Source organism: Triturus cristatus, chromosome 5_1 (assembly GCF_964204655.1).
Source record: "Triturus cristatus chromosome 5_1, aTriCri1.1, whole genome shotgun sequence".
NCBI classification, from domain to species: Eukaryota; Metazoa; Chordata; class Amphibia; order Caudata; family Salamandridae; genus Triturus; species Triturus cristatus.
This window is the reverse complement of record NC_140587.1, coordinates 542,493,636-542,512,534: the sequence shown is the minus strand read 5'-3', so window position 1 is coordinate 542,512,534 and position 18,899 is coordinate 542,493,636. Positions and strand designations below refer to the sequence as shown.

The window sequence follows — 18,899 nt, the reverse complement described above, 5'->3', positions numbered from 1 at the left end:
CCCATCATCAACACACATATCTTCTCCACCCCAGAAGTCCAAGGGAGCTGTTGCCGTTTTTATGCACTAGTGTACGCCTAAAAAGATCCCAACAAACATGGGGGAGGCACAGTTGTCTGCTTCGGCCCATTTCAACACTTCCTGTCCCGAGACAAATCCTTTAAAATTGGATTTCGTTCAGACTGAAGTAATCTAGGAAACGACTAAGAAAGGTTAATTAGCTACAATACATGATCCTGCTTTCCCACGACCAAAGCCACCAAAGAATTTAAGATTTTGCTCTGTTATATGAAGGTCAATACCCTGTCCTCCAGAGACAAGCCTTTCTTCTGAAAGTACAGGAATAAGGTTAATTCTTTAAATAGAAACAGAATATGTCAGGGCCATGCCTACAGAAGCCCCACTCCTGTTAACCATGAGTAAACGAATTCATTTGAACTTTCTTAGGGCTTCTTGTTCATGTGCCCTGTACTATATTAGAGCATGCTTGGGGCATATTTTCCAATATGTCATGTAGCTCAGAAAGTCATCTTACGACCTGCGTGACACGGAAAGAGCAAGAATGTGCTGTATTTAACATAATGTGGGGTATTCGTGTCTGCGTTGTTAGCAGGATTGTTTTTGTACAGGAAGGAGCACCTTCCTGCACAAAAACAATTCCCTGAGGCATTTTACTCTTTCTATGTGTGCTGTGCAGCACACAAAGAAAGAGGAAAACACCATGAGAAATAAACATATTTCTCCTTGTTACACCTCACCTGGGGAGGTATAGCAGTTTTTGCGCATTCACAGATCTACCACTTATCCATGGGTTTTGTGTAGGAACACCTAGCCAACACCCATGGAGCACCTCTTTGGGGAAGACTAACGCAACACAGTGATTTGCGCTTTATTGCTTTACTCTGGATTTGTTAAGCCACTCAGGGCCATGCAAGGTGGCCTCGCGTGGCTTGATAAATCAAATTATAAGGGTTGCGTCGCTTTTGCACAACATTGCATGGTGCAGAAGCGACAACACCCTATGATAAATACGGCCCCTACTCTTTATGTTACAGGGAGTCATGATGTCACCAGCTCTGAGTGCTGATTGGTATATGATACTAAACCTTACTTATGATCAGAGGAAGTCTTCAAACAAACCTTCCCCTCCTCCTTCCCTCTGATGCAGAGTGCCGCCCATAGATCAGGGGTCCAGCCTTTCATAAACATTTGTGGCAGTCCAAATGGTGAACACCATCTGACCCACAGTGTAAAGGATAATTCTATCCAGTGATATGGACCAGACTTAGATTGGACCTAAAGACTATTTTACCAAAGATGAGAGTTCTTCTTTTCAAGAAATATTTAGAAAATAACAGGTAGTTCTGAATTTTAAAGAACACTATGCCAGGAACGCTGCTCAATACTGGCATGATTGAACAACTACTCTGCAAGGTAGCTTGCTGCTCGCCTACAGACGTTTGGGATATTTGTAATTAATGGCACATTTTGCAGCACATTAGACCATTAATATTGGCACATACATTTTGGGGTTTAAATAGAATTTGGAAAGGAGGCTTGGACACTTTACCACTACACAATATTTAGTCATGGAGGTCTTCATTGTAAGTGGCCCATATTTTTCAGATTCCTTTGCAAACCCTTCTTTGTGTAAGGATCAGAATTACAAATTATGTAATTACTGGGGGGCGATAAAGTTTGTGTCCCATGTTGAGTTTCGGCACGTCAAACCTGCTGAAATCTAACTTAAAAATGCTTGATAATTATCAGAACATAAACGTGCACATTTTGGTGTGATGAGGAACAATATCCATATTGTATTTCCAATAACTTATAATAGGTGCTCTATCTCATATTTGCCCCAAATGAAATCCAAGCCCTTTGGTTGTAGATTTCATAGTTTGCCATGAATATTGCAACTTTCTCCAGGCCACTCAATTCATTTCAAAATGTTTATTCGGCACAATCGTGATAGGCCATTAAAGTGCAAAAAACAATATCTAATAACTAATACTGTATTTTAAATAGATGTACAGTATACAGCATAAAAACTGTTCAGTTAAGAATCCCCAGCTCCAAGCTCGTACTATAAACTAAAATGAAATACTTTTCACAATTCAAATTGAGCCCCATATGTAAGGAACAATGCTAAGACATATAGAAGGATCCTTCAGTGCTCACAAGTATCGTACACATGCAAAAACAACAATTGATGGACAGAATGCAGAACAATGTCATACATTCAGCCCAGTAAAGAGATCTGGGCCTAAATCCATTGTTTTTGTGCTCACCAATGCTTTCCAGTTTGGACCAAGCCATATGCAAAGCAGTCTTGACCCTGCGCCCAATGGGAACAGTCCAGCCCAAACTGCCATGCCTCGTCTTCCCTGGACTGGAAACAAGCATCCTAGGACCATTTTCGAGCTTTCACCCCTCTTCAGCCAGGATAGCTTGATTCCAGTGGCATGGAGAGCACAGGAGCATATCTGTCCCACTCGGGGTGACAAATGCAAAAAGAACAATTGATGGACAGAATGCAGAGCAATGTCATACATTCACCCCAGTACAGAGATCTGGGCCTAAATCCATCGTTATTATGCTCACCATGCCATTCCAGTTTGGACCCAGCCATATGCAAATCACCCTAAGTGGGATGGGTATGCCCAGACGTGGGTCCCATGCTCACTGTGCCACTGGATTCAAGCCAACCTGGCTGATAAATGATAATACCCAGAAACCGGTCCCAGATGCTTGTTTCCGGTCGAGGGAGGACCTTGCATGACAGTTCGGTCTGGACTGTTCCCATGAGGCACAGGGTCAAGACTGATTTGCATATGGCTGGGTCTAAACTGAGGTGGCAATGGTGAGCAAAAGAACGATGGATTTAACCCAGATCTCTTGACTGGGGGTAAATGTATGATTTATTCAGCATTCTGTCCATCATTTGTTTGTGTAGCACAAGTATCGCACCGTAGCGTTATAGTCCCTAATATTCCATGTAAGGAAGATCGGTCTCTGGTAATATCTCCTTAGACCATCATAAAATCAACAGAATAAAATAAAGTGCTGAGTGTTTTGCTTCAAGATGCCATTGCATTGGCATGGGGTTATTTCCAAGGGTCGTTGCTTCATGGTGGGGAAGGCAACAAAACATGTGCTAAACACAACCGCAGCCTAGTTAGAACTGAGCGGTGCTGGGTATTAGTCACCAGATACAGGTATGGTTGGTAACCCTCCTGAGAAATATTTGACATGTAAGAAATTACTGTGAGTTTCTTTGACTCAACAAAGGCTGTATTTTCATATTTAATACTTAGAAAGTAAGACTTAATTTCACTCTTATTAAGAACTAGCATACTGTGTGGATCATGTGGAACGGGCAAAACGAATAGTGATTAAAAAGTTTCATTGATGTAAGAGAGCCAGGGAATTTTAAAAGCAAGGTCTAATGCTAAATAATCCAAAATAATTGATATGGTAAAACATGTTTCAACTTTTGCCCAGATGGAATACCAAAGTAGAATATGCTTCAGCAAAATGAGTCCTCCAGGTGGGTTAACCCATCCTCCTTATGAACAGTAAAAGTCTTTTCTTCCCACATGCCATTGTGTATGTTTTAGAATTATTGATCTTCATTTTCCTAGCCCCCATAAAATCTGAAAATTTCTCCATCAGTCACTGCAGGCCAAAGGGAGTCCTTGACATTAACACAGCATCACAGGCAAACAACAGCATGGGACCAAGCGTCTGGAGATGATGGGCGAATCGACCCGCTGAGCCTGAGGGGCATCATCAACCCCATTAATTAAAAGAGAAAACAAAAAAGGTGCCAAAACGCAACCCTTTCTATTTCCTCTCTTGATTTTAAATGAACGGAAGCATTTCCCATTGGGGCCATTAAGGACCTTAGCAGATAGATTCTCATAGCCGGAACAGAAAGAAGACTAAGGGGTCTGTTAGGATGGCGGGAGGATTGCCGCCGCCAGTGCACCGACGGACCGGCGGTGGCCATCCGCCCGCCATCGAAACCCAGAAAACCACCGGTCCGATTAGCATCGCGGTGGTGACCAGCACGGTGTGATTTTCCGCCCACCACTTTTCACCCGGTTGCAGTCCGCCCGTTTGCCTGGCGGGCTGAGCTGGACCGCTACAATTGTTGCGGATCAGGGCCAAGCACCACCGGTATGATTATGATGCCGGCAGTAGCCAGCCTTTCCGCTGCAGTTGAACCGCCATGGAAAGACATGCGGAGACATGTTCCGGGGACCCATTGCGGGCCCCCAATGTGTTGGGGAGGGTGTGGGTGCACTGGGGCCCCATGATACCCCCCTACATGTCCCTGTACCAGGTGGCAGGCACTGTGCAGTGCCTGCCATGCAGTGCTGGGATATGCAGAACATGCTCTTTTTCACATTGCGGCGGTGCTGCTGGCAGCAGCGACCCCCACAATGTAATCGCCAGAATCCGAACGCCGCGGTCGGATTTCGAATTCGGAGCATCCTAATTGGACCGGCGGTTATTCCGCAGTCCTTGCGGGCGGTCTTTTCCCACTACCATGGCGGTCGGGGAGATTTTCCGACCGCCATCCTAACAGACCCCTATATTCACAAGGGCTCCAAGTGAGAGCAAAGTAAGCCAGAGAATCAACTGATCAACCAAATCAAAAGCGCTGCTGAGGTCAGCGAAACATAAGTAGAGGAACCCTGAATTGGCCTAAGTGTATTTCCCAATGAGCAGCTCAAGATTCACACATTGCTTCACTGTCCCCAACCCCCTCCTGAATCCATACTGATTAGCTGAGGTTGCTCGTTTTCCTAATGCTGCGGGACACAGGTGCTTCTATCAGCGCAGGGTTAGCGTGCTGAAGTGCTGACGTAGAGCCTCCCTGCCTCTGTGGATGATGGCACCCATAGTCTTGCCCTAGGTTGCTGGCTTTCCCCGTACTGTGGGACACAGGTGCTACTTTTAGCACCAACTTGGCACGCTGAAGATGTTGGAGTAGTGGCTCTCTGCCGCTGTGGATGTTTGATGCACGTATTCCTGCCCGTGGCTGCAGGCCACTCTTAATGAGGTTCTCAACGGTAAATGATACTTTTGAAGCATGTTATGCCAGCATCATTGGTCAAAACTTGGTAGGATTGAAAAGCACTTTACCTGGAAGGGATGACAGTTCTCCTAACTGGAAAGTCTAGTAAATCTAGATGAAAGCAGTTTATTAATCAAAATATGGTAAGAGATAAAGACCACTCTATGGGGGTGATCATGTTCTACCCAAGGATGTTTTGGGTGGTACATTGGCATAAAGTGCATTTTAACAAACTGTAGTCGGGTAACTGTGAAATATTGATAGGATACAAGACCAATTTAGACTGGAGTCTTAGCAAACTTTGCAATTTTCCATAATGCCTCAGCTACCACACTTAGCAAGTTTCCATAAAACATAATTTACCAACTCTGATCAGCAAGCTGTCAAAGTAACCTAGCTATGCACTCTGCAAAATCTATAAAAGTCATGCAGGAAAATCTACTAGCAGAATCCACCATTTCTGAATTCCAAATTAAGAAGTATCTATGTTTATCATTATGAGTCTTGGGCAAAGCTTTCACGTATGAGTGCAACATAAACTGCATAACATTTATCATGTGTTTCGGAGAAATATGTACTGTTCCACAATTCAAATACTGATCTAGTTGCAGTGGTGATTGTGGACTGCACTGCCAATGTTTCCTTAAATAAGCTAGATATTAAAATGAAATTATTATCCATGTTAATGTTGTTTGATGAACAGTTCATACAAACTTTACTTTAACCCCAGCTAAACAGCCTGTTCTAACTTGGAAAAGAACTTAACAAATTACAGTTGTAGCCTCTGGTTTTCCGCTACAGTTGTATTTTAAAAAAACACACCTCAATTACATCATATTCTGGTTTAAGACCGTAACAGAGGAAACGCATCCAACAGTAGCATATTTATTATTATTTGTCACCACCCATGAAGGATCAAATCAGTTTGGGTTTAAATGAATAAAAAATAAAAAAAACAGCAGTCAGTGCCATGTTAATGCAAGGGGGTTTGGATGTTCCAGCAATCATTTTGGAATTTTTATCACATATTTGACTTACAGATTCCTCCTTAAATGAGGAAATTCTGAAAAAAATGTATATATGACATTTAAACAAAAAATATTTGCATCAGATGGTTACTCGCGGGCAGAAACCAGGATAGGGCTGAACCCATCGGACGTAATCGGAGAGGAAGAGAATGGATATCCCTTAAATCCCCACTACAAGTGGGCAACAAACATCCCTTACAGAGTGGCACTGTCATGGAAGTGACCACCTATAGAAGAGGTTTTGGGGTTTTAGTAGACTGGTAAACAAGGTGTGATACTGCTTTATCACAACCTACCACACTAGTGTAGTTAACAAACAAAAGCAAGCAATGTCAAACAGTAACAAGTGAGGCAAGAAAACTCCATATCCAGAAATTTCTTTCATTGTTGGGGGGTTGTTGGCTCCAAAGAAATTAACTGAATGCTTAGGAATGCTTCGGTGGTGGGTGTGAGAGGACAAGGACCTGCAAAGGGGCTCGCGTCTGAAACTGACAGGACAGACATCTAAAAAGCTGCTGGAAAGTAATCCTTTGTTAGTATATGTTACTGCTGACCAAATGCAGAATACACTTTATATTTACAATTTCTGAACACAATCAACTACATAGTGAAAATTGTGTCTTTCAGCATTAGTGGAATTTCTTTATGTGACTGTTGTCATCAGCTATAACTCTGTTTGTACCCTTCTATTGACAAAACTACCAAGGAGCACAAGGACGTTCATCAAACTCCCTGAAAAAGTCAACTCAACAAACATGAAAAGTTGCAGCATTCAAACTTGTCATTGGCTTGTTATCAATCAGTAAAATGACGCCAACAGTTTGGTGAAAGAGCTCAAAATCTGCAGGGAGCCACCACACCAATGCTACTACTGATTGGCTGCTTCACATGCATCTGTCCAATCGCTGTGTACATCCACTGCTTCAGAGAGATAGGTTATGGGAGTTTGAAATTCTTGTAGACACACGTATGGGAAATCACCCCTGTATTTCGAGATCGATCCATTTTTCCGTCGCATGACTTCTCGTGGTTACAGAAGGGACAGGTAAACTGAGTATCAAAATTCCCTGTCATCCTTTTCTTGGAAGGGGGCTTTCGTTTTGATTTACGTTGACCCAGATTCTTGACCTATTGAGAAAAAAACTGAAATAAATCAAAAAAGCCACCCCTTTTCCCTCCACTAACCCAAACTGGGCATGCCAACTCAACACTCCCTTTTCATGCAACCCTTCTCAAAACTCTTTTAAGCTTTACTGCCTCACTTTCTCCACACACTGTCAAAATCATCACCCCATGTCTCAATACAAAACTCTCTCTCTCGCTCCGCGATGACCCGCCATTTCTGAGTTCCAAATTAAGAAGCAACTATATTTATCATTATGAGTCTAGGGCAAAGCTTTCTCGTATGAGTGCAACATAAGCTGCATAACATTTATCATGAGTTTTGGAGAAAAATGTACTTTTCAACAATTCAAATACTGATCTAGTTGCAGCGGTGATTGTGGATTGCATTTCTAATGTTTCCTTAAATAAGCTAGATATTAAAATGAAATTATCTCCTAGCATCCACCTGAGATTCTGACATGCAGTCTGTCAAGTCCTATAGTAGCCGAAGCTGCCTGAGAGAATCAAAACACACCAATACAGCAGAGCTCATTTGACAGATTTCCATTTAGCAAGCTCTTAGGTGCCCTATGGTATTGTATCAGTGGCCCGTACTGAGAGTAAACGGAAACACAATCGCCATCTCACCACCATCTCCCTTGTGTCCCACCTTAACATCTTCCCATGCACACCACTTCATATTTTAGGGGTGTAGTAAGACTTCTATGGTACACCCCACATCGTCACACACTTATTCATAAAGAAGCTAAGAATGTGATCCTTTGTCTACTTCAGTTCCAAAGGTTACGAAATGCACAACCTCCACATCATCCAGTCGGTATGTTATGCTAATCCACCCTTCAACTAATATTCACATAGTTTCCTGATCAGTTCACACTGCAGCCACCCTGAAAGCCAGATGGGTCTCGGCAAATATATGAAGACTGACATAAAGAACCTGTCTACTACTTTCTGAGTTGCATACATAGCCAAACACTACACAGTGCTCGGAGACCTTGCTACTGCCACTCGTTAGAATACCCCACATGTGGCAGCAGCTACCTGTGAAGACGTGTATCAGAACACACTATCACAATCCAACCAAATGTGAACAAAGAAGATAAAAAAGGTGATACATCCAAGCAAGAGCACCATCATCTTAGACACTGGAGTGCTCAAGTAACTATTAATCTGCCTGCCAGGGAGCATTTAAGACTCCATTATGCTCCACAACACAACCACAAACAAACCTCTCACATCCTAAATGACCATGTACAAGCCCTGCCAGGGCCAAAACTACGACAACTAGACCATGAGTTCACAGGCAACCGCTGCAGAACCAGTTGGCACCATACATAGTTGGGTGCCAGTTGCCAAGGGGTGACATGGTGCAGAACTGCTGAGACAAAAGCACACACACACTCACAAACACCCACACATTCACCTCGCCCCCACACACTTGAAGATCTTTTTTTATGAGTACTGGCAGTAATGATATCTTTTGTGAGCTCCTTGGCTGATGCCAGAGAACATACTGTACCCATTTCCACAGACGTAAGCACCACTGTTTCACACTACAGCATTTGCAGTCAGCATCAGGTGAACTAATCCATGACCTCCTCTACATCAACCGGAGTCTTTTGTTCCTTGGGGCATTCTACCTCTGCTAAAAGTGCCGTTGGTTTGTTTTGACTGCATCCATTGCTCTATTATGAGGATTGCAAAAGGCCCCACTGACTATGCTATTGGATCTATCATCAGGCCAAGTTGACTTCACTGAAAATGGTGGTGGACCATATGAGGCATCAACACTGATAGATCATTATGCAAACTATTATGGTCATTCTCAGAAAACTCATGTTTTATGGGAACTGACAATATAGTCCCTCATGGGGAAAACATTACCAGTGCCCAATTATGCTGATGCAGTTTCCAGCTGTTGTGTGGGGAATGGTCCCCCTGAGGCGGCTCTCGCCACGGTGGTGATTGCCTGATGAAATAAAGCCACAACTGTTTGGTGTCCATTTGTAATCATTTCAGTCAATCTGCCTTGTAAAACTCTAAAAGTGGCTGCACGTTTGAATGTCCATGACTGTAGCTTGTGCGTTCTCAGTACTCAGCTACAAGTACTCTTTACCGATTACAGACCCATTGGTGGTCTTAATCATCCTAGGCATGCAGTCAAGCAGCTATCATATAGCACTGCATCCACATACTGCTTCAAAATGAGAGGGGATTAGAATGTTAATTTACATGCTAAGTGCAGAGACCTTCAAGATTTGTACAACTCAATGAGTATAACACGGCGAGTCACGCTCTACGCACATACTGATGGATCAATGCAAGACTACCTTCTCATCGTGCAGCTCAAACGTGGTTGGGTTGGGATATACCAGGTCTCTTTTCGATATCGCCGGTGGACCTATATGGAAATACATAAACAGAACATCACTCTTTAGTAGAAAGATTTCGTTTTGCATCATATTTACATCATTCACCACAAATAATGTCGCCCTCAGATGGCACGGATACACTGCATTTCATCACAGCCAGTGGTCCCTTATAAAAAATACACCCCGTTGTACTTACTGTAGCCCTTCCTTTGCGTCTCATGTTCCCTGTCCCCTCTAGAATCCTTCGCTGACATTCTGGGGTTGGTCCTGCGTGGACATCCAGGTAGTCAGTTGATCCCTGGCCAGCTGTGGAAGCGTCCGTTACACTGCTGGACTGAATAAACCAGTTGTTTGCTTAGCTTTCCTGAAGCATCCGGCTCAACTTATTTACAACACACTCCATCACCTTTCTTCAGTAGAGGACTTAAATGTTGTAAACCTGAATAAGTCATTAAATTAACCATCACAGTTATGTTTCTTGGTTGCTGAGTATGGCCACGCCTTTCTGAGCCTCTTCACCAATATGGAAAATACAGCCTACCTCCCTATCCCATTGGTTGTTGGATTTGTACCCTCGCCTGCCTTACCTGGCAATACGTATTTTTTGGGGAAGCAATGCTTATACCTACTTTGTTATCCTTCCCAGGCCTGGTCATTTATTCCTACGTGAGCTTGAATATTAAGACATCTCGACATCCTGTCATGCCGTGGGAGGTCTGAGATGCAGTTTCATTGACCGACATCCATGTAATACCTAACGTGGTAGTCTCAACGGACAGTACTTAAGTTGTATACAGTTAGACTGTGTTTGCTTGGACACAGAAGCCCTTGTATATGCAGTCAGATGCGACATTGTGGCGGGTTCTCCTGCTTTTCCCTTCATTCGAGTAGCTTTATTTGAGATTGAATCTCGCATGCTAGGATAACAATTTCATTTTTGTGTCTGGCATCGTGATTGCTCTTGTGTGACTGGTCCTTGTGGCCTTTGTAGATGCAGCCACATAATGGTCATATTTAGCTGAACTGATGTTACAGGTATAGCTTTTAGTGCGTGTGGTTTCTGTGGCAGCCTGCGGCTATTGGCACGGTTGGTGTTGGGACTTGCCTGCTCTTGGGGTTGTTGGTGCTCTTCAGTGTGTTTTCTGAGCATGACTTGGCATTAGTGCATTAACAATCATTGGCGAGAGTGCCATATTTATGTGAGCATTTATAGGCCTTGGTGCTGGTGCTCTGCATGAGTTCATGGCTTCTGCAGTTGGGATAGATGGGTGGGTATTAGGATCATGCATGAGACAGGGGGTCTCAATTTTGCACATCACTTCCTGTGACCAGTAGGAAGGGGAGGCGGGAAAGGACAAAAGACGCAGACCAGTAGGGAGACTTAAAGCAAAGATGGTGAGAGACAAGCAGTCCAAAGAGTAGAGTGACCATTTCTGAAACGAAAAATAACTATTTTTTGTATTTTTATATTTTTTGCTTACTCATTTATCAGTAGTGCCTGGACGTACACTGAAAACAGTGACATCGCATGCAGGACCACAAGAGGCATAAACAGAAGAGTGGACGCAGAGCTGGCCTTTGCTCAGATTGTGCCCTGGGTGAAATACAATCTGGTGCCCCCTCCACTAAATGGGAGGGGTTGGGGGAGGCGAGGGGGGAACAAGAGAAAGGAGAACAACAGATTTTAGAACAACGTTTACTAGACTCTTCTTTAGAGCCAAGCTGGATAGAGACAGCTGCGCCTGCGCTCCTCTGGATTTTGGCACCCCAGTCGTGGACCCAGCTCGACCATGCTAAAGGCAAGCCCTGAGAGATCCACTAACCTGAAAGATGTTTTCATCATTGGAATAGCCTGAAATCTGACCCAGCTAGATTGGGAGGGCATTCCACAACCGAGGGCTAATTATGTTCAAAACTATTCCTCCAGAATGCACTTTTTTAAACGAAACAGTTCCACTAAATAAGACAGATTTTATGGCTCTTGTGTGAACATGTGGGGTAATGAGGTCAGAGTATCAGACTGGCTTGTTTTATAACATGCCACCAGCATGAAACAGCGTGTTCAATTGGATGTGTTTCCTTATTGGCAGCCAGTGCAGGTAACGGCATGGACCACACATGTGGTTTGTGAAGGACATGCACAATGTGTAGTTTCTGCAGTTTTCTCATCAAGATCTTTGGGAGCCCTCAGCTAACATCAGCGCTGCAGTTAGGTGAGACAAGACCATAGACCCAGTAATTGAGGCTTGGTATACCAGGGGGAGGAACATACGAATCTTCTCCAAAATCGCAGCAACATGGGCAACAGACTTCTGGATCGTGACAGAACCAAGCACCTTGGTTCTAGGCTTACTAATTGTAACTGTGTTATAAAACCTTTTGTGATCATCCTTAGTAAAGTTAGGACTCCTAACTTTAGGACTCCTAAATGCCTTCTGTGCATAACCGAAAGTCTTAAAGTTAGGATTTTTCTCAGTTTAGGAGTCCTAAAGTTAGGAGTCCTAACTTTACTACTCCTAAACTGAGAAAAATCCTAACTTTAAGACTTTTGGTATTCACAGAAGGCATTTAGGAGTCCTAAAGTTAGGAGTTCTAACTTTACTACTCCTAAACTGAGAAAAATCCTAACTTTAAGACTTTCGGTATTCACAGAAGCCATTTAGGAGTCCTAAAGTTAGAAGTCCTAACTTTAATACTCCTAAACTGAGAAAAATCCTAAATTTAAGACTTTCGGTATTCACAGAAGACATTTAGGAGTCCTAAAGTTAGGACTCCTAATTTCTGTGAATACCGAAATGAGTAAATGCCTTCTGTGAATACCAAAGTGAGTAAGTGCCTTCTGTGAATACCAAAATGGTAGTAAGTTTAGGATTTTGTCTTAAGTTAGTTCTGTGAATCGGGCCCTCTATGTCTAAAGTTTTAGTAATATGGAAAAACTCTCCCATGTATCGTGCATTTTTACCACTTAACAGCTTGTTTAATTCTTTAATAACAGGTATTTCAGAAAACACTAAATCTATATTGGAGAAATGATATTCGAGTTTCCCCATTACATAAAACAGACTTGTAAGTATGCTGCAAGACACACCATAGGTTAAAGGAAGGTGGTGATAGGTCACCCCTTCTGAGACAGATGAAGGTAACTGCATGCACAAGTAACAATCACTCACATTCATGGTCTCTATGTATGTATTCATAGAATCATTTAGTAAAGACATTTAATGAGAAATCATTAATTGATTTATCATGATGGAGAATGCCTCAATCAAATGGTACTACATTTGTATTTGGGGTTTCATAAGTGACATCATTAATTCTTTCACTTGTTACATCATTAGTATTGTTTCTTTTATCAGTTACCATTAGAATAGGTACAAGGACAGTTAATAATAACCACATATTAATAACAAGACGCTACATAAGCAAGCTTTCATACACCTATGTTGTAGACTAGATTTTAGAAGTTCTGTCACTACTGCTTCAACCATTTTGTTTCTATATAAAAATAAAATGTATCTATACCTCTAAATTCTAAAAATAAAACTTTAAAAATAGTAGTGTAGTCCTACACTTCAAGGCTTTGTTCTTTACCCCCTTCTTTTATTCTTTTTTTTTGTTTAGTCTGCTTTGATTCTTTATTTTGTTTTCTTTTCAATCAGCAACGTTGCATCTCATTTTGTCACAGTTCTTTTAAGGGGGTCCCTATTTGCTTTCATCAGTTTGCTCAGTGTCAGAATTGTCTTTTTCTTGACTCGGATCTGAGCTTTCTATGTCTTCCAATATGACGCATGTCCACTCAGGTGCTCTGTATTTCCTACTCTGAACTCTTACTCTTCGTGTTTTTCATTCTAGTTCTTTTCCTGACTCCTCTTGACCTGTTTGACTTGAGACCTCATTACTTTGTTCTGGTCTTTTTCTTAGCTTTCTCTCCACGAGAGTGTATTTTAGTCTTTTCACTCCACTTGGCCAATCATCATCTTTTCTTGGTTTCTTTTCTTTGACCACTTTTTTACCTTCTTACTCTGGTTCACAGGTTCTTTTGCTTGCCCTTTCTTCTTACTGTTTTTCTTTTTGATTTTCTGTTTCTTCTGGTTCTTCTGTTTCAACAATACCTTCTCTTTCAACTGTGAACTCACTTCCTTCTGTTTCAAATACAGTTTCACCTGTTTCGGGTTCAGCTGCAAGTTCACTTTTTTCTGGATTTTAGTGAACTCACTTCTTTCTGGTTTAACAGTAGTCTTCTGAATCCTAGAATCTTGCGCCCACTCTACTTGACTTGTGCTTGGCTGTTCACCAGCTGTTTGTTCGTCAGAATCTGTCACTCTAGATGTATCAGCTTCACTCACTTCAGCCACTGGTCTTTGATACTGATTCACCAGTTGTAACTCCTCCGGTCTTTCAGGTGGATCTACGGTTTGTTTGGTGTGGCTCGCGTGAATCCAATTTGGCAAGCCAGCACACTTCACTGCGGTTGTTGTCACATGTATGATTTGATAAGGTCCGTGCCACCTGGGTTCTAAACACAATTTTATAACGTGCTTCTTGATGTAAACCCATTCACCAGGACTCAGATCATGAGCTTGATTCTGATGTATATTTGTGGCATCTGCTCCAACCTGGTGAGACACAGAACGTACCAGTTCAGCCGATCCTCTGGAATAGTCAAGCATCAGATCATCAGATATACTCATCAGTTGTTCGCTGGTATTTATGCCTGTCTCATTGCTCTTCCCATGAGAATTTCATGGGGACTCAATCCAGTCTCTTTGTCAGGAATGCTTCTCAGACTCATCGGCACAAGGGGTAAAGCGTCAGGCCATTTCAGTGATGTGGATGCACACACTTTCCCTTACCTAAATTTTATAGTGCCATTGATTTGTTCAACTACTCCAGATGCTTCTGGTTGATAGGCACAATGCAGCTTCTGTTCAATCCTAAATAATGCACCAATCAGCCAAATTATCTCATTATTAAAATGTGTTCCTCTATCTGTCTCCAAACGGACTCGAATTCCAAATCTAGGGATCAATTCTCAAGAGTAGTTCGGCTACATTCCTTCTCGTGGGATAGGCTTCCACCCAGCGAGAGAACAAGCAAACAATGACTAGCACATATTTTAGCCCATTGCAAGGGGGAAGCTCGATAAAGTCAAGCTGGAGTTGGGTAAATGGACTTCCTGCCCTCCAAATTCTTCCCCAACAGACAACTGTCTTTCTGCCTGTATTCTGCTGCTGCCAGATAATGCACCTCTGGCAAAGGCTCTCTGCAATGACCCTGAACTTCGGATTATCAATGTCTGCTTGAAGAGTCTGATCATTGCTTCTCTTCCAATATGTGCATTTCCATGGTAAACCCTGGCCATGTGGGAAAGTAAGGAGTCTGGTAAAACTGGTCTTTCATCCTGATAAACCCATAATTCATCATCTTTTCTTTTTCTACAGCCTGTCATTTTCGAAATTTCCTTTTTCTCATCACTTGCCTCTTCCTGCATCTGCCTAACTTCATCCCAAGTTTCAAATGTGGTTGTGTACATAAGATGGCATTCGGTGTTTCATCTTTCAATCGATCTGTTAAAGGCCATTGTATTTCGTTCACAATAACGTGCAATATGGGCGGCATATCTGTTGCCTTTCGTCACATAATCATCTCCTGATATATGTGCGGCACATTTGACTACTGCAATTCTTTTGGGCAATTGCAAAGCATCCAATAGTTCTTGTACAGTTTTACCATTTTGAATAGAGGAACCTGAGGAAGTCAGAAATCCCCTTTGCATTCATAGCTGACTAAAATCATGTACAATTCCAAATCCGCATTGGCTGTCTGTTAATATATTGTTACTTTCAAGCTTTTGGCAATTTTGCAGTTCAGCTATTTGTGCGGAGTTTACTCCTTTTAGATGGGATGCTTCAAGAACTCCTTCTATGGTGCAAACAGCATAGGCAGTGCATAATTCACCTCTTTCATTTATCAAGCATGATCCATCAACAAACATCTCACAATCTGATTCTTCCAACTGACTATTTTCAATGTCTGGCCTAGGTTTGGTGCATAATTCTGTCACATCCAGACAATCATGATCCGCTTCCTCTATCACATCCTCACAGGGAGAATTAGACAATAAAGTTGCCGGATTCACAGTAGTGCACCTGACCACAGTCACATTTTCAGCACCCAGAATCACTCTTTCGTACTTAGTCAGATGACTAGAAGTAAGGTATTGGGCCCTGGTGTGAGTCAAAAGAATCTCAACAGAATGTGGCACATACACTTTGACTGGAAAACCCATCACAATTGGTTCACTCTGTTCCAGACTCATGCAAGTAGCTGGCATTGCCTTCAAACATCCAGGCAACGCTGCAGCCACTACATACAGAGTAGCAGAAAAATATGCTACTGGACGTCACGCCATTCCATGTTTCTGAGTTAGCACTGAAAGTGCACATCCATCTCTCTCTCTCACAACAGTACAACGCAAATTCCTTTGTATAATCTGGCATTCCCAATGCAGGTGCTCGACAGAGACTGCTTCTCCACTTTATAAAAGCATTCATACCTTCATCATCCAAAGCAATCAGATCTTTCACATCCTTTTGTGTCAACCACTGTAGAGGTTTTGCAATCAGTGAGAAACCACATATCCATTGATGACAATATCCGCCCATTCCCAAGAACCTTCGTACTTCCTTTTGAATTTTAGGTGGACTCATCTGTTTGAACACACTTATTCTTTCTGGGGTTACTTTCCTAAAACCCTTTTTTATTTTGTGTCCAAGGTACTGTACTTCCTGTTTGCAAAATTGGAATTTTGCCGGAGACAGCGTGTGTCCTCCATATGCCAAATGGTTCAATAGTGCAACTGTGTCTGTCACAAATGCCTCTTGGGTCTTTGATGCCACCAGTAGGTCATCAATATATTGAACCAAAACCGAATTACCTGGCATGACCAGGGTCTCCAGACATTTTTTCAAGATCTGATTAAAGATTGAGGGGCTCTCTGTGTACCCTTGAGGAACTCGGCACCATGCCAAAACACGGTCTCTGAAACATAATGCCAATTAATATTGGCTTTCCGGATACCAAGGAATCGAAAAGAATGCTAGGCACAAATCAATTACTGTGTACCATTCAGCATCACATGGAATTTGATAAAGAATCACTGCTGAATTTGGCACTATTGGACAACAGGGTACTACAATTTTATTAATTTTATGTAAATCCTGCACTATCCGGTACTTCCCACTGGGCTTTTTGATACCTATGATAGGTGAATTACAAGGACGGCTCATTATTTCTTTTAGAATTCCTTGTCCAATCATTTGGTCAATTACTGGAGTAACTCCTGCGATCACTTCTGAACTCATTTTGTACTGAGCGGTGTTCAGATACACAGCACCATCCTTCACTATTACCTGAATCGGATCTACATTTGTCATTAGGCCAATTTCTTTTCCTGAAAAATCCCGCACATCAGGATTCACTGCATTTTTCAACTCTTCAGGCAGATTCTCTTCTGTGAGAAGTGAAAACAACTCATCCACTTCTGTCCCTTGCTTTGCGAGCATCATCTTAAATTCAACATCCTCATCCGCGGTCTGAAATACAATACCATCTGGTGTACAATAGTTGGTGCAGTTCATTTTACATAGCAAATCCCTTTCCAAGAGATTCACTGGGCTCGAGTCATATACCACAAACCGATGCATGTCTTTGAATTTTCCAATGTGAACTTCTATTGGGGTTGTGACCGGTGTTCTAATAGCTTATTCGAGACTCCTACAACTTGGATAGTTTCTCCTGAGAGGGGTAGGTTTGGAATTTCTGCTGCTCTCACAGTAGAACAGGTAGCACCAGTGTCCACTAAGAATGTACTATCATTACTTTCCACCTTTTCGTCAAGAAATGGACCTGATTGATCTAACGTCAAAGATGTGCCAAGTACGGACTCTTCCTCCCCCCTCAGGCACCGTCATTGAGATGAGTCTGAATCACTCCCATTGCATTGCACCCAATACTGCGGAATCACACCTTGATTGTTACCCAGCTGGTCACCTCCGAGATATCCAGTGTTCGCACAGTACCTCTGCACTTGAGCATTCACATTATTTTGCATGGCAGCCTGTGGCACCTGTAACTGATGAGTAACTATCTGCTGCTGCTGCATTTGATTTATACCCACCTCATTCTGCATCTGTGTAATTAAATTTTGATTTCCCCCATTAATCTTTTTAGTAGATCTACACTCATTCCTCCAATGATCAAGCTTTCCGCACGCATGAGAAGGAAATTTCTTCATAGCTTCTTTTTTACTCATCTTTCCCTTCCCTTTACCTCCATTGTAATTCTATCCATTTGAACTCTGACCATCTGCCTAAACTTTGAGGGCTGTTATTTGCTTCTTGCTGCTCTGCCACTTTCACCTGTGCCCACATCATTTTCTACTTTAACTTTTTATGTCTTGAATCAACGTCATCACTACAATATTTTGCATACCTCAAAATTTCGTCTATCGTTTTGCTTTGCCAGCAAATCAAATGCTGTTGGATCATATTACTAATATCTGGTCGTAATCCAAACACAAAATGATACACGAAATGTCCCATATCTTTATCTCCAATGTTTTCAAATCCACTATACTGTTTAAATACCTTCAACAACCTATCATAGTAGGCATGTACTGACTCATTTGGTTCCTGGGTAGTTCTGTCAATTTTAACCCAATCAGTTTCTTTTGGGGAAATTTTACCCTTTCAGAAACATGATTATCTGATTGTACTTTTTCATCACCTCCTCTGATGGAGTACCTGTTTTAGCATCTCTGGGATATTCATCCTTGGGCCAATCAACAGTGATCTTACACTCTGTCCATAAATCAGCTGGTACAACAATCCCAAACAACCCATCTAAATCTTTTAGCAGAACCTTTGAGACCTTTACAAACCTTTCTACCTGTTTGTACCATTCAACTGGTTTCTCTCTCAGTCTGGGAAAATCATTTGTAAAAGACAGTATATCATGACCATGGGACATGAACATATCCACCACCCGGTACTTCTCTCATCAGACACGCCCTTTCAACCTGTTCAGTTTCTTTCATGGGAAAAATAGATACTCCTTTACTAGCTGCTTCTTCCTTTTTTTTCGTCCACCTATTTTTCCAGCGATCTACATCTCCCCGTTTCTTCAAAATATTAATTATTTCCTTTATCTGCAACCTTTTTCCAGATGCATTCAAACTTTTTAAATCCTTGTCATTGAAAGCCAACCTGTACGATTTCTGCAATACCT

At 42.1% G+C, this 18,899-nt stretch overlaps 1 protein-coding gene across 1 annotated transcript in view; it reads left to right on the top strand.

Annotated features, from left to right (window-relative positions):
* GDAP1 (ganglioside induced differentiation associated protein 1) overlaps positions 1 to 18,899 on the top strand; it is a 92,417-nt gene that overhangs the window by 18,053 nt on the left and 55,465 nt on the right. The gene's annotated exons all lie outside the window — the stretch shown is intronic.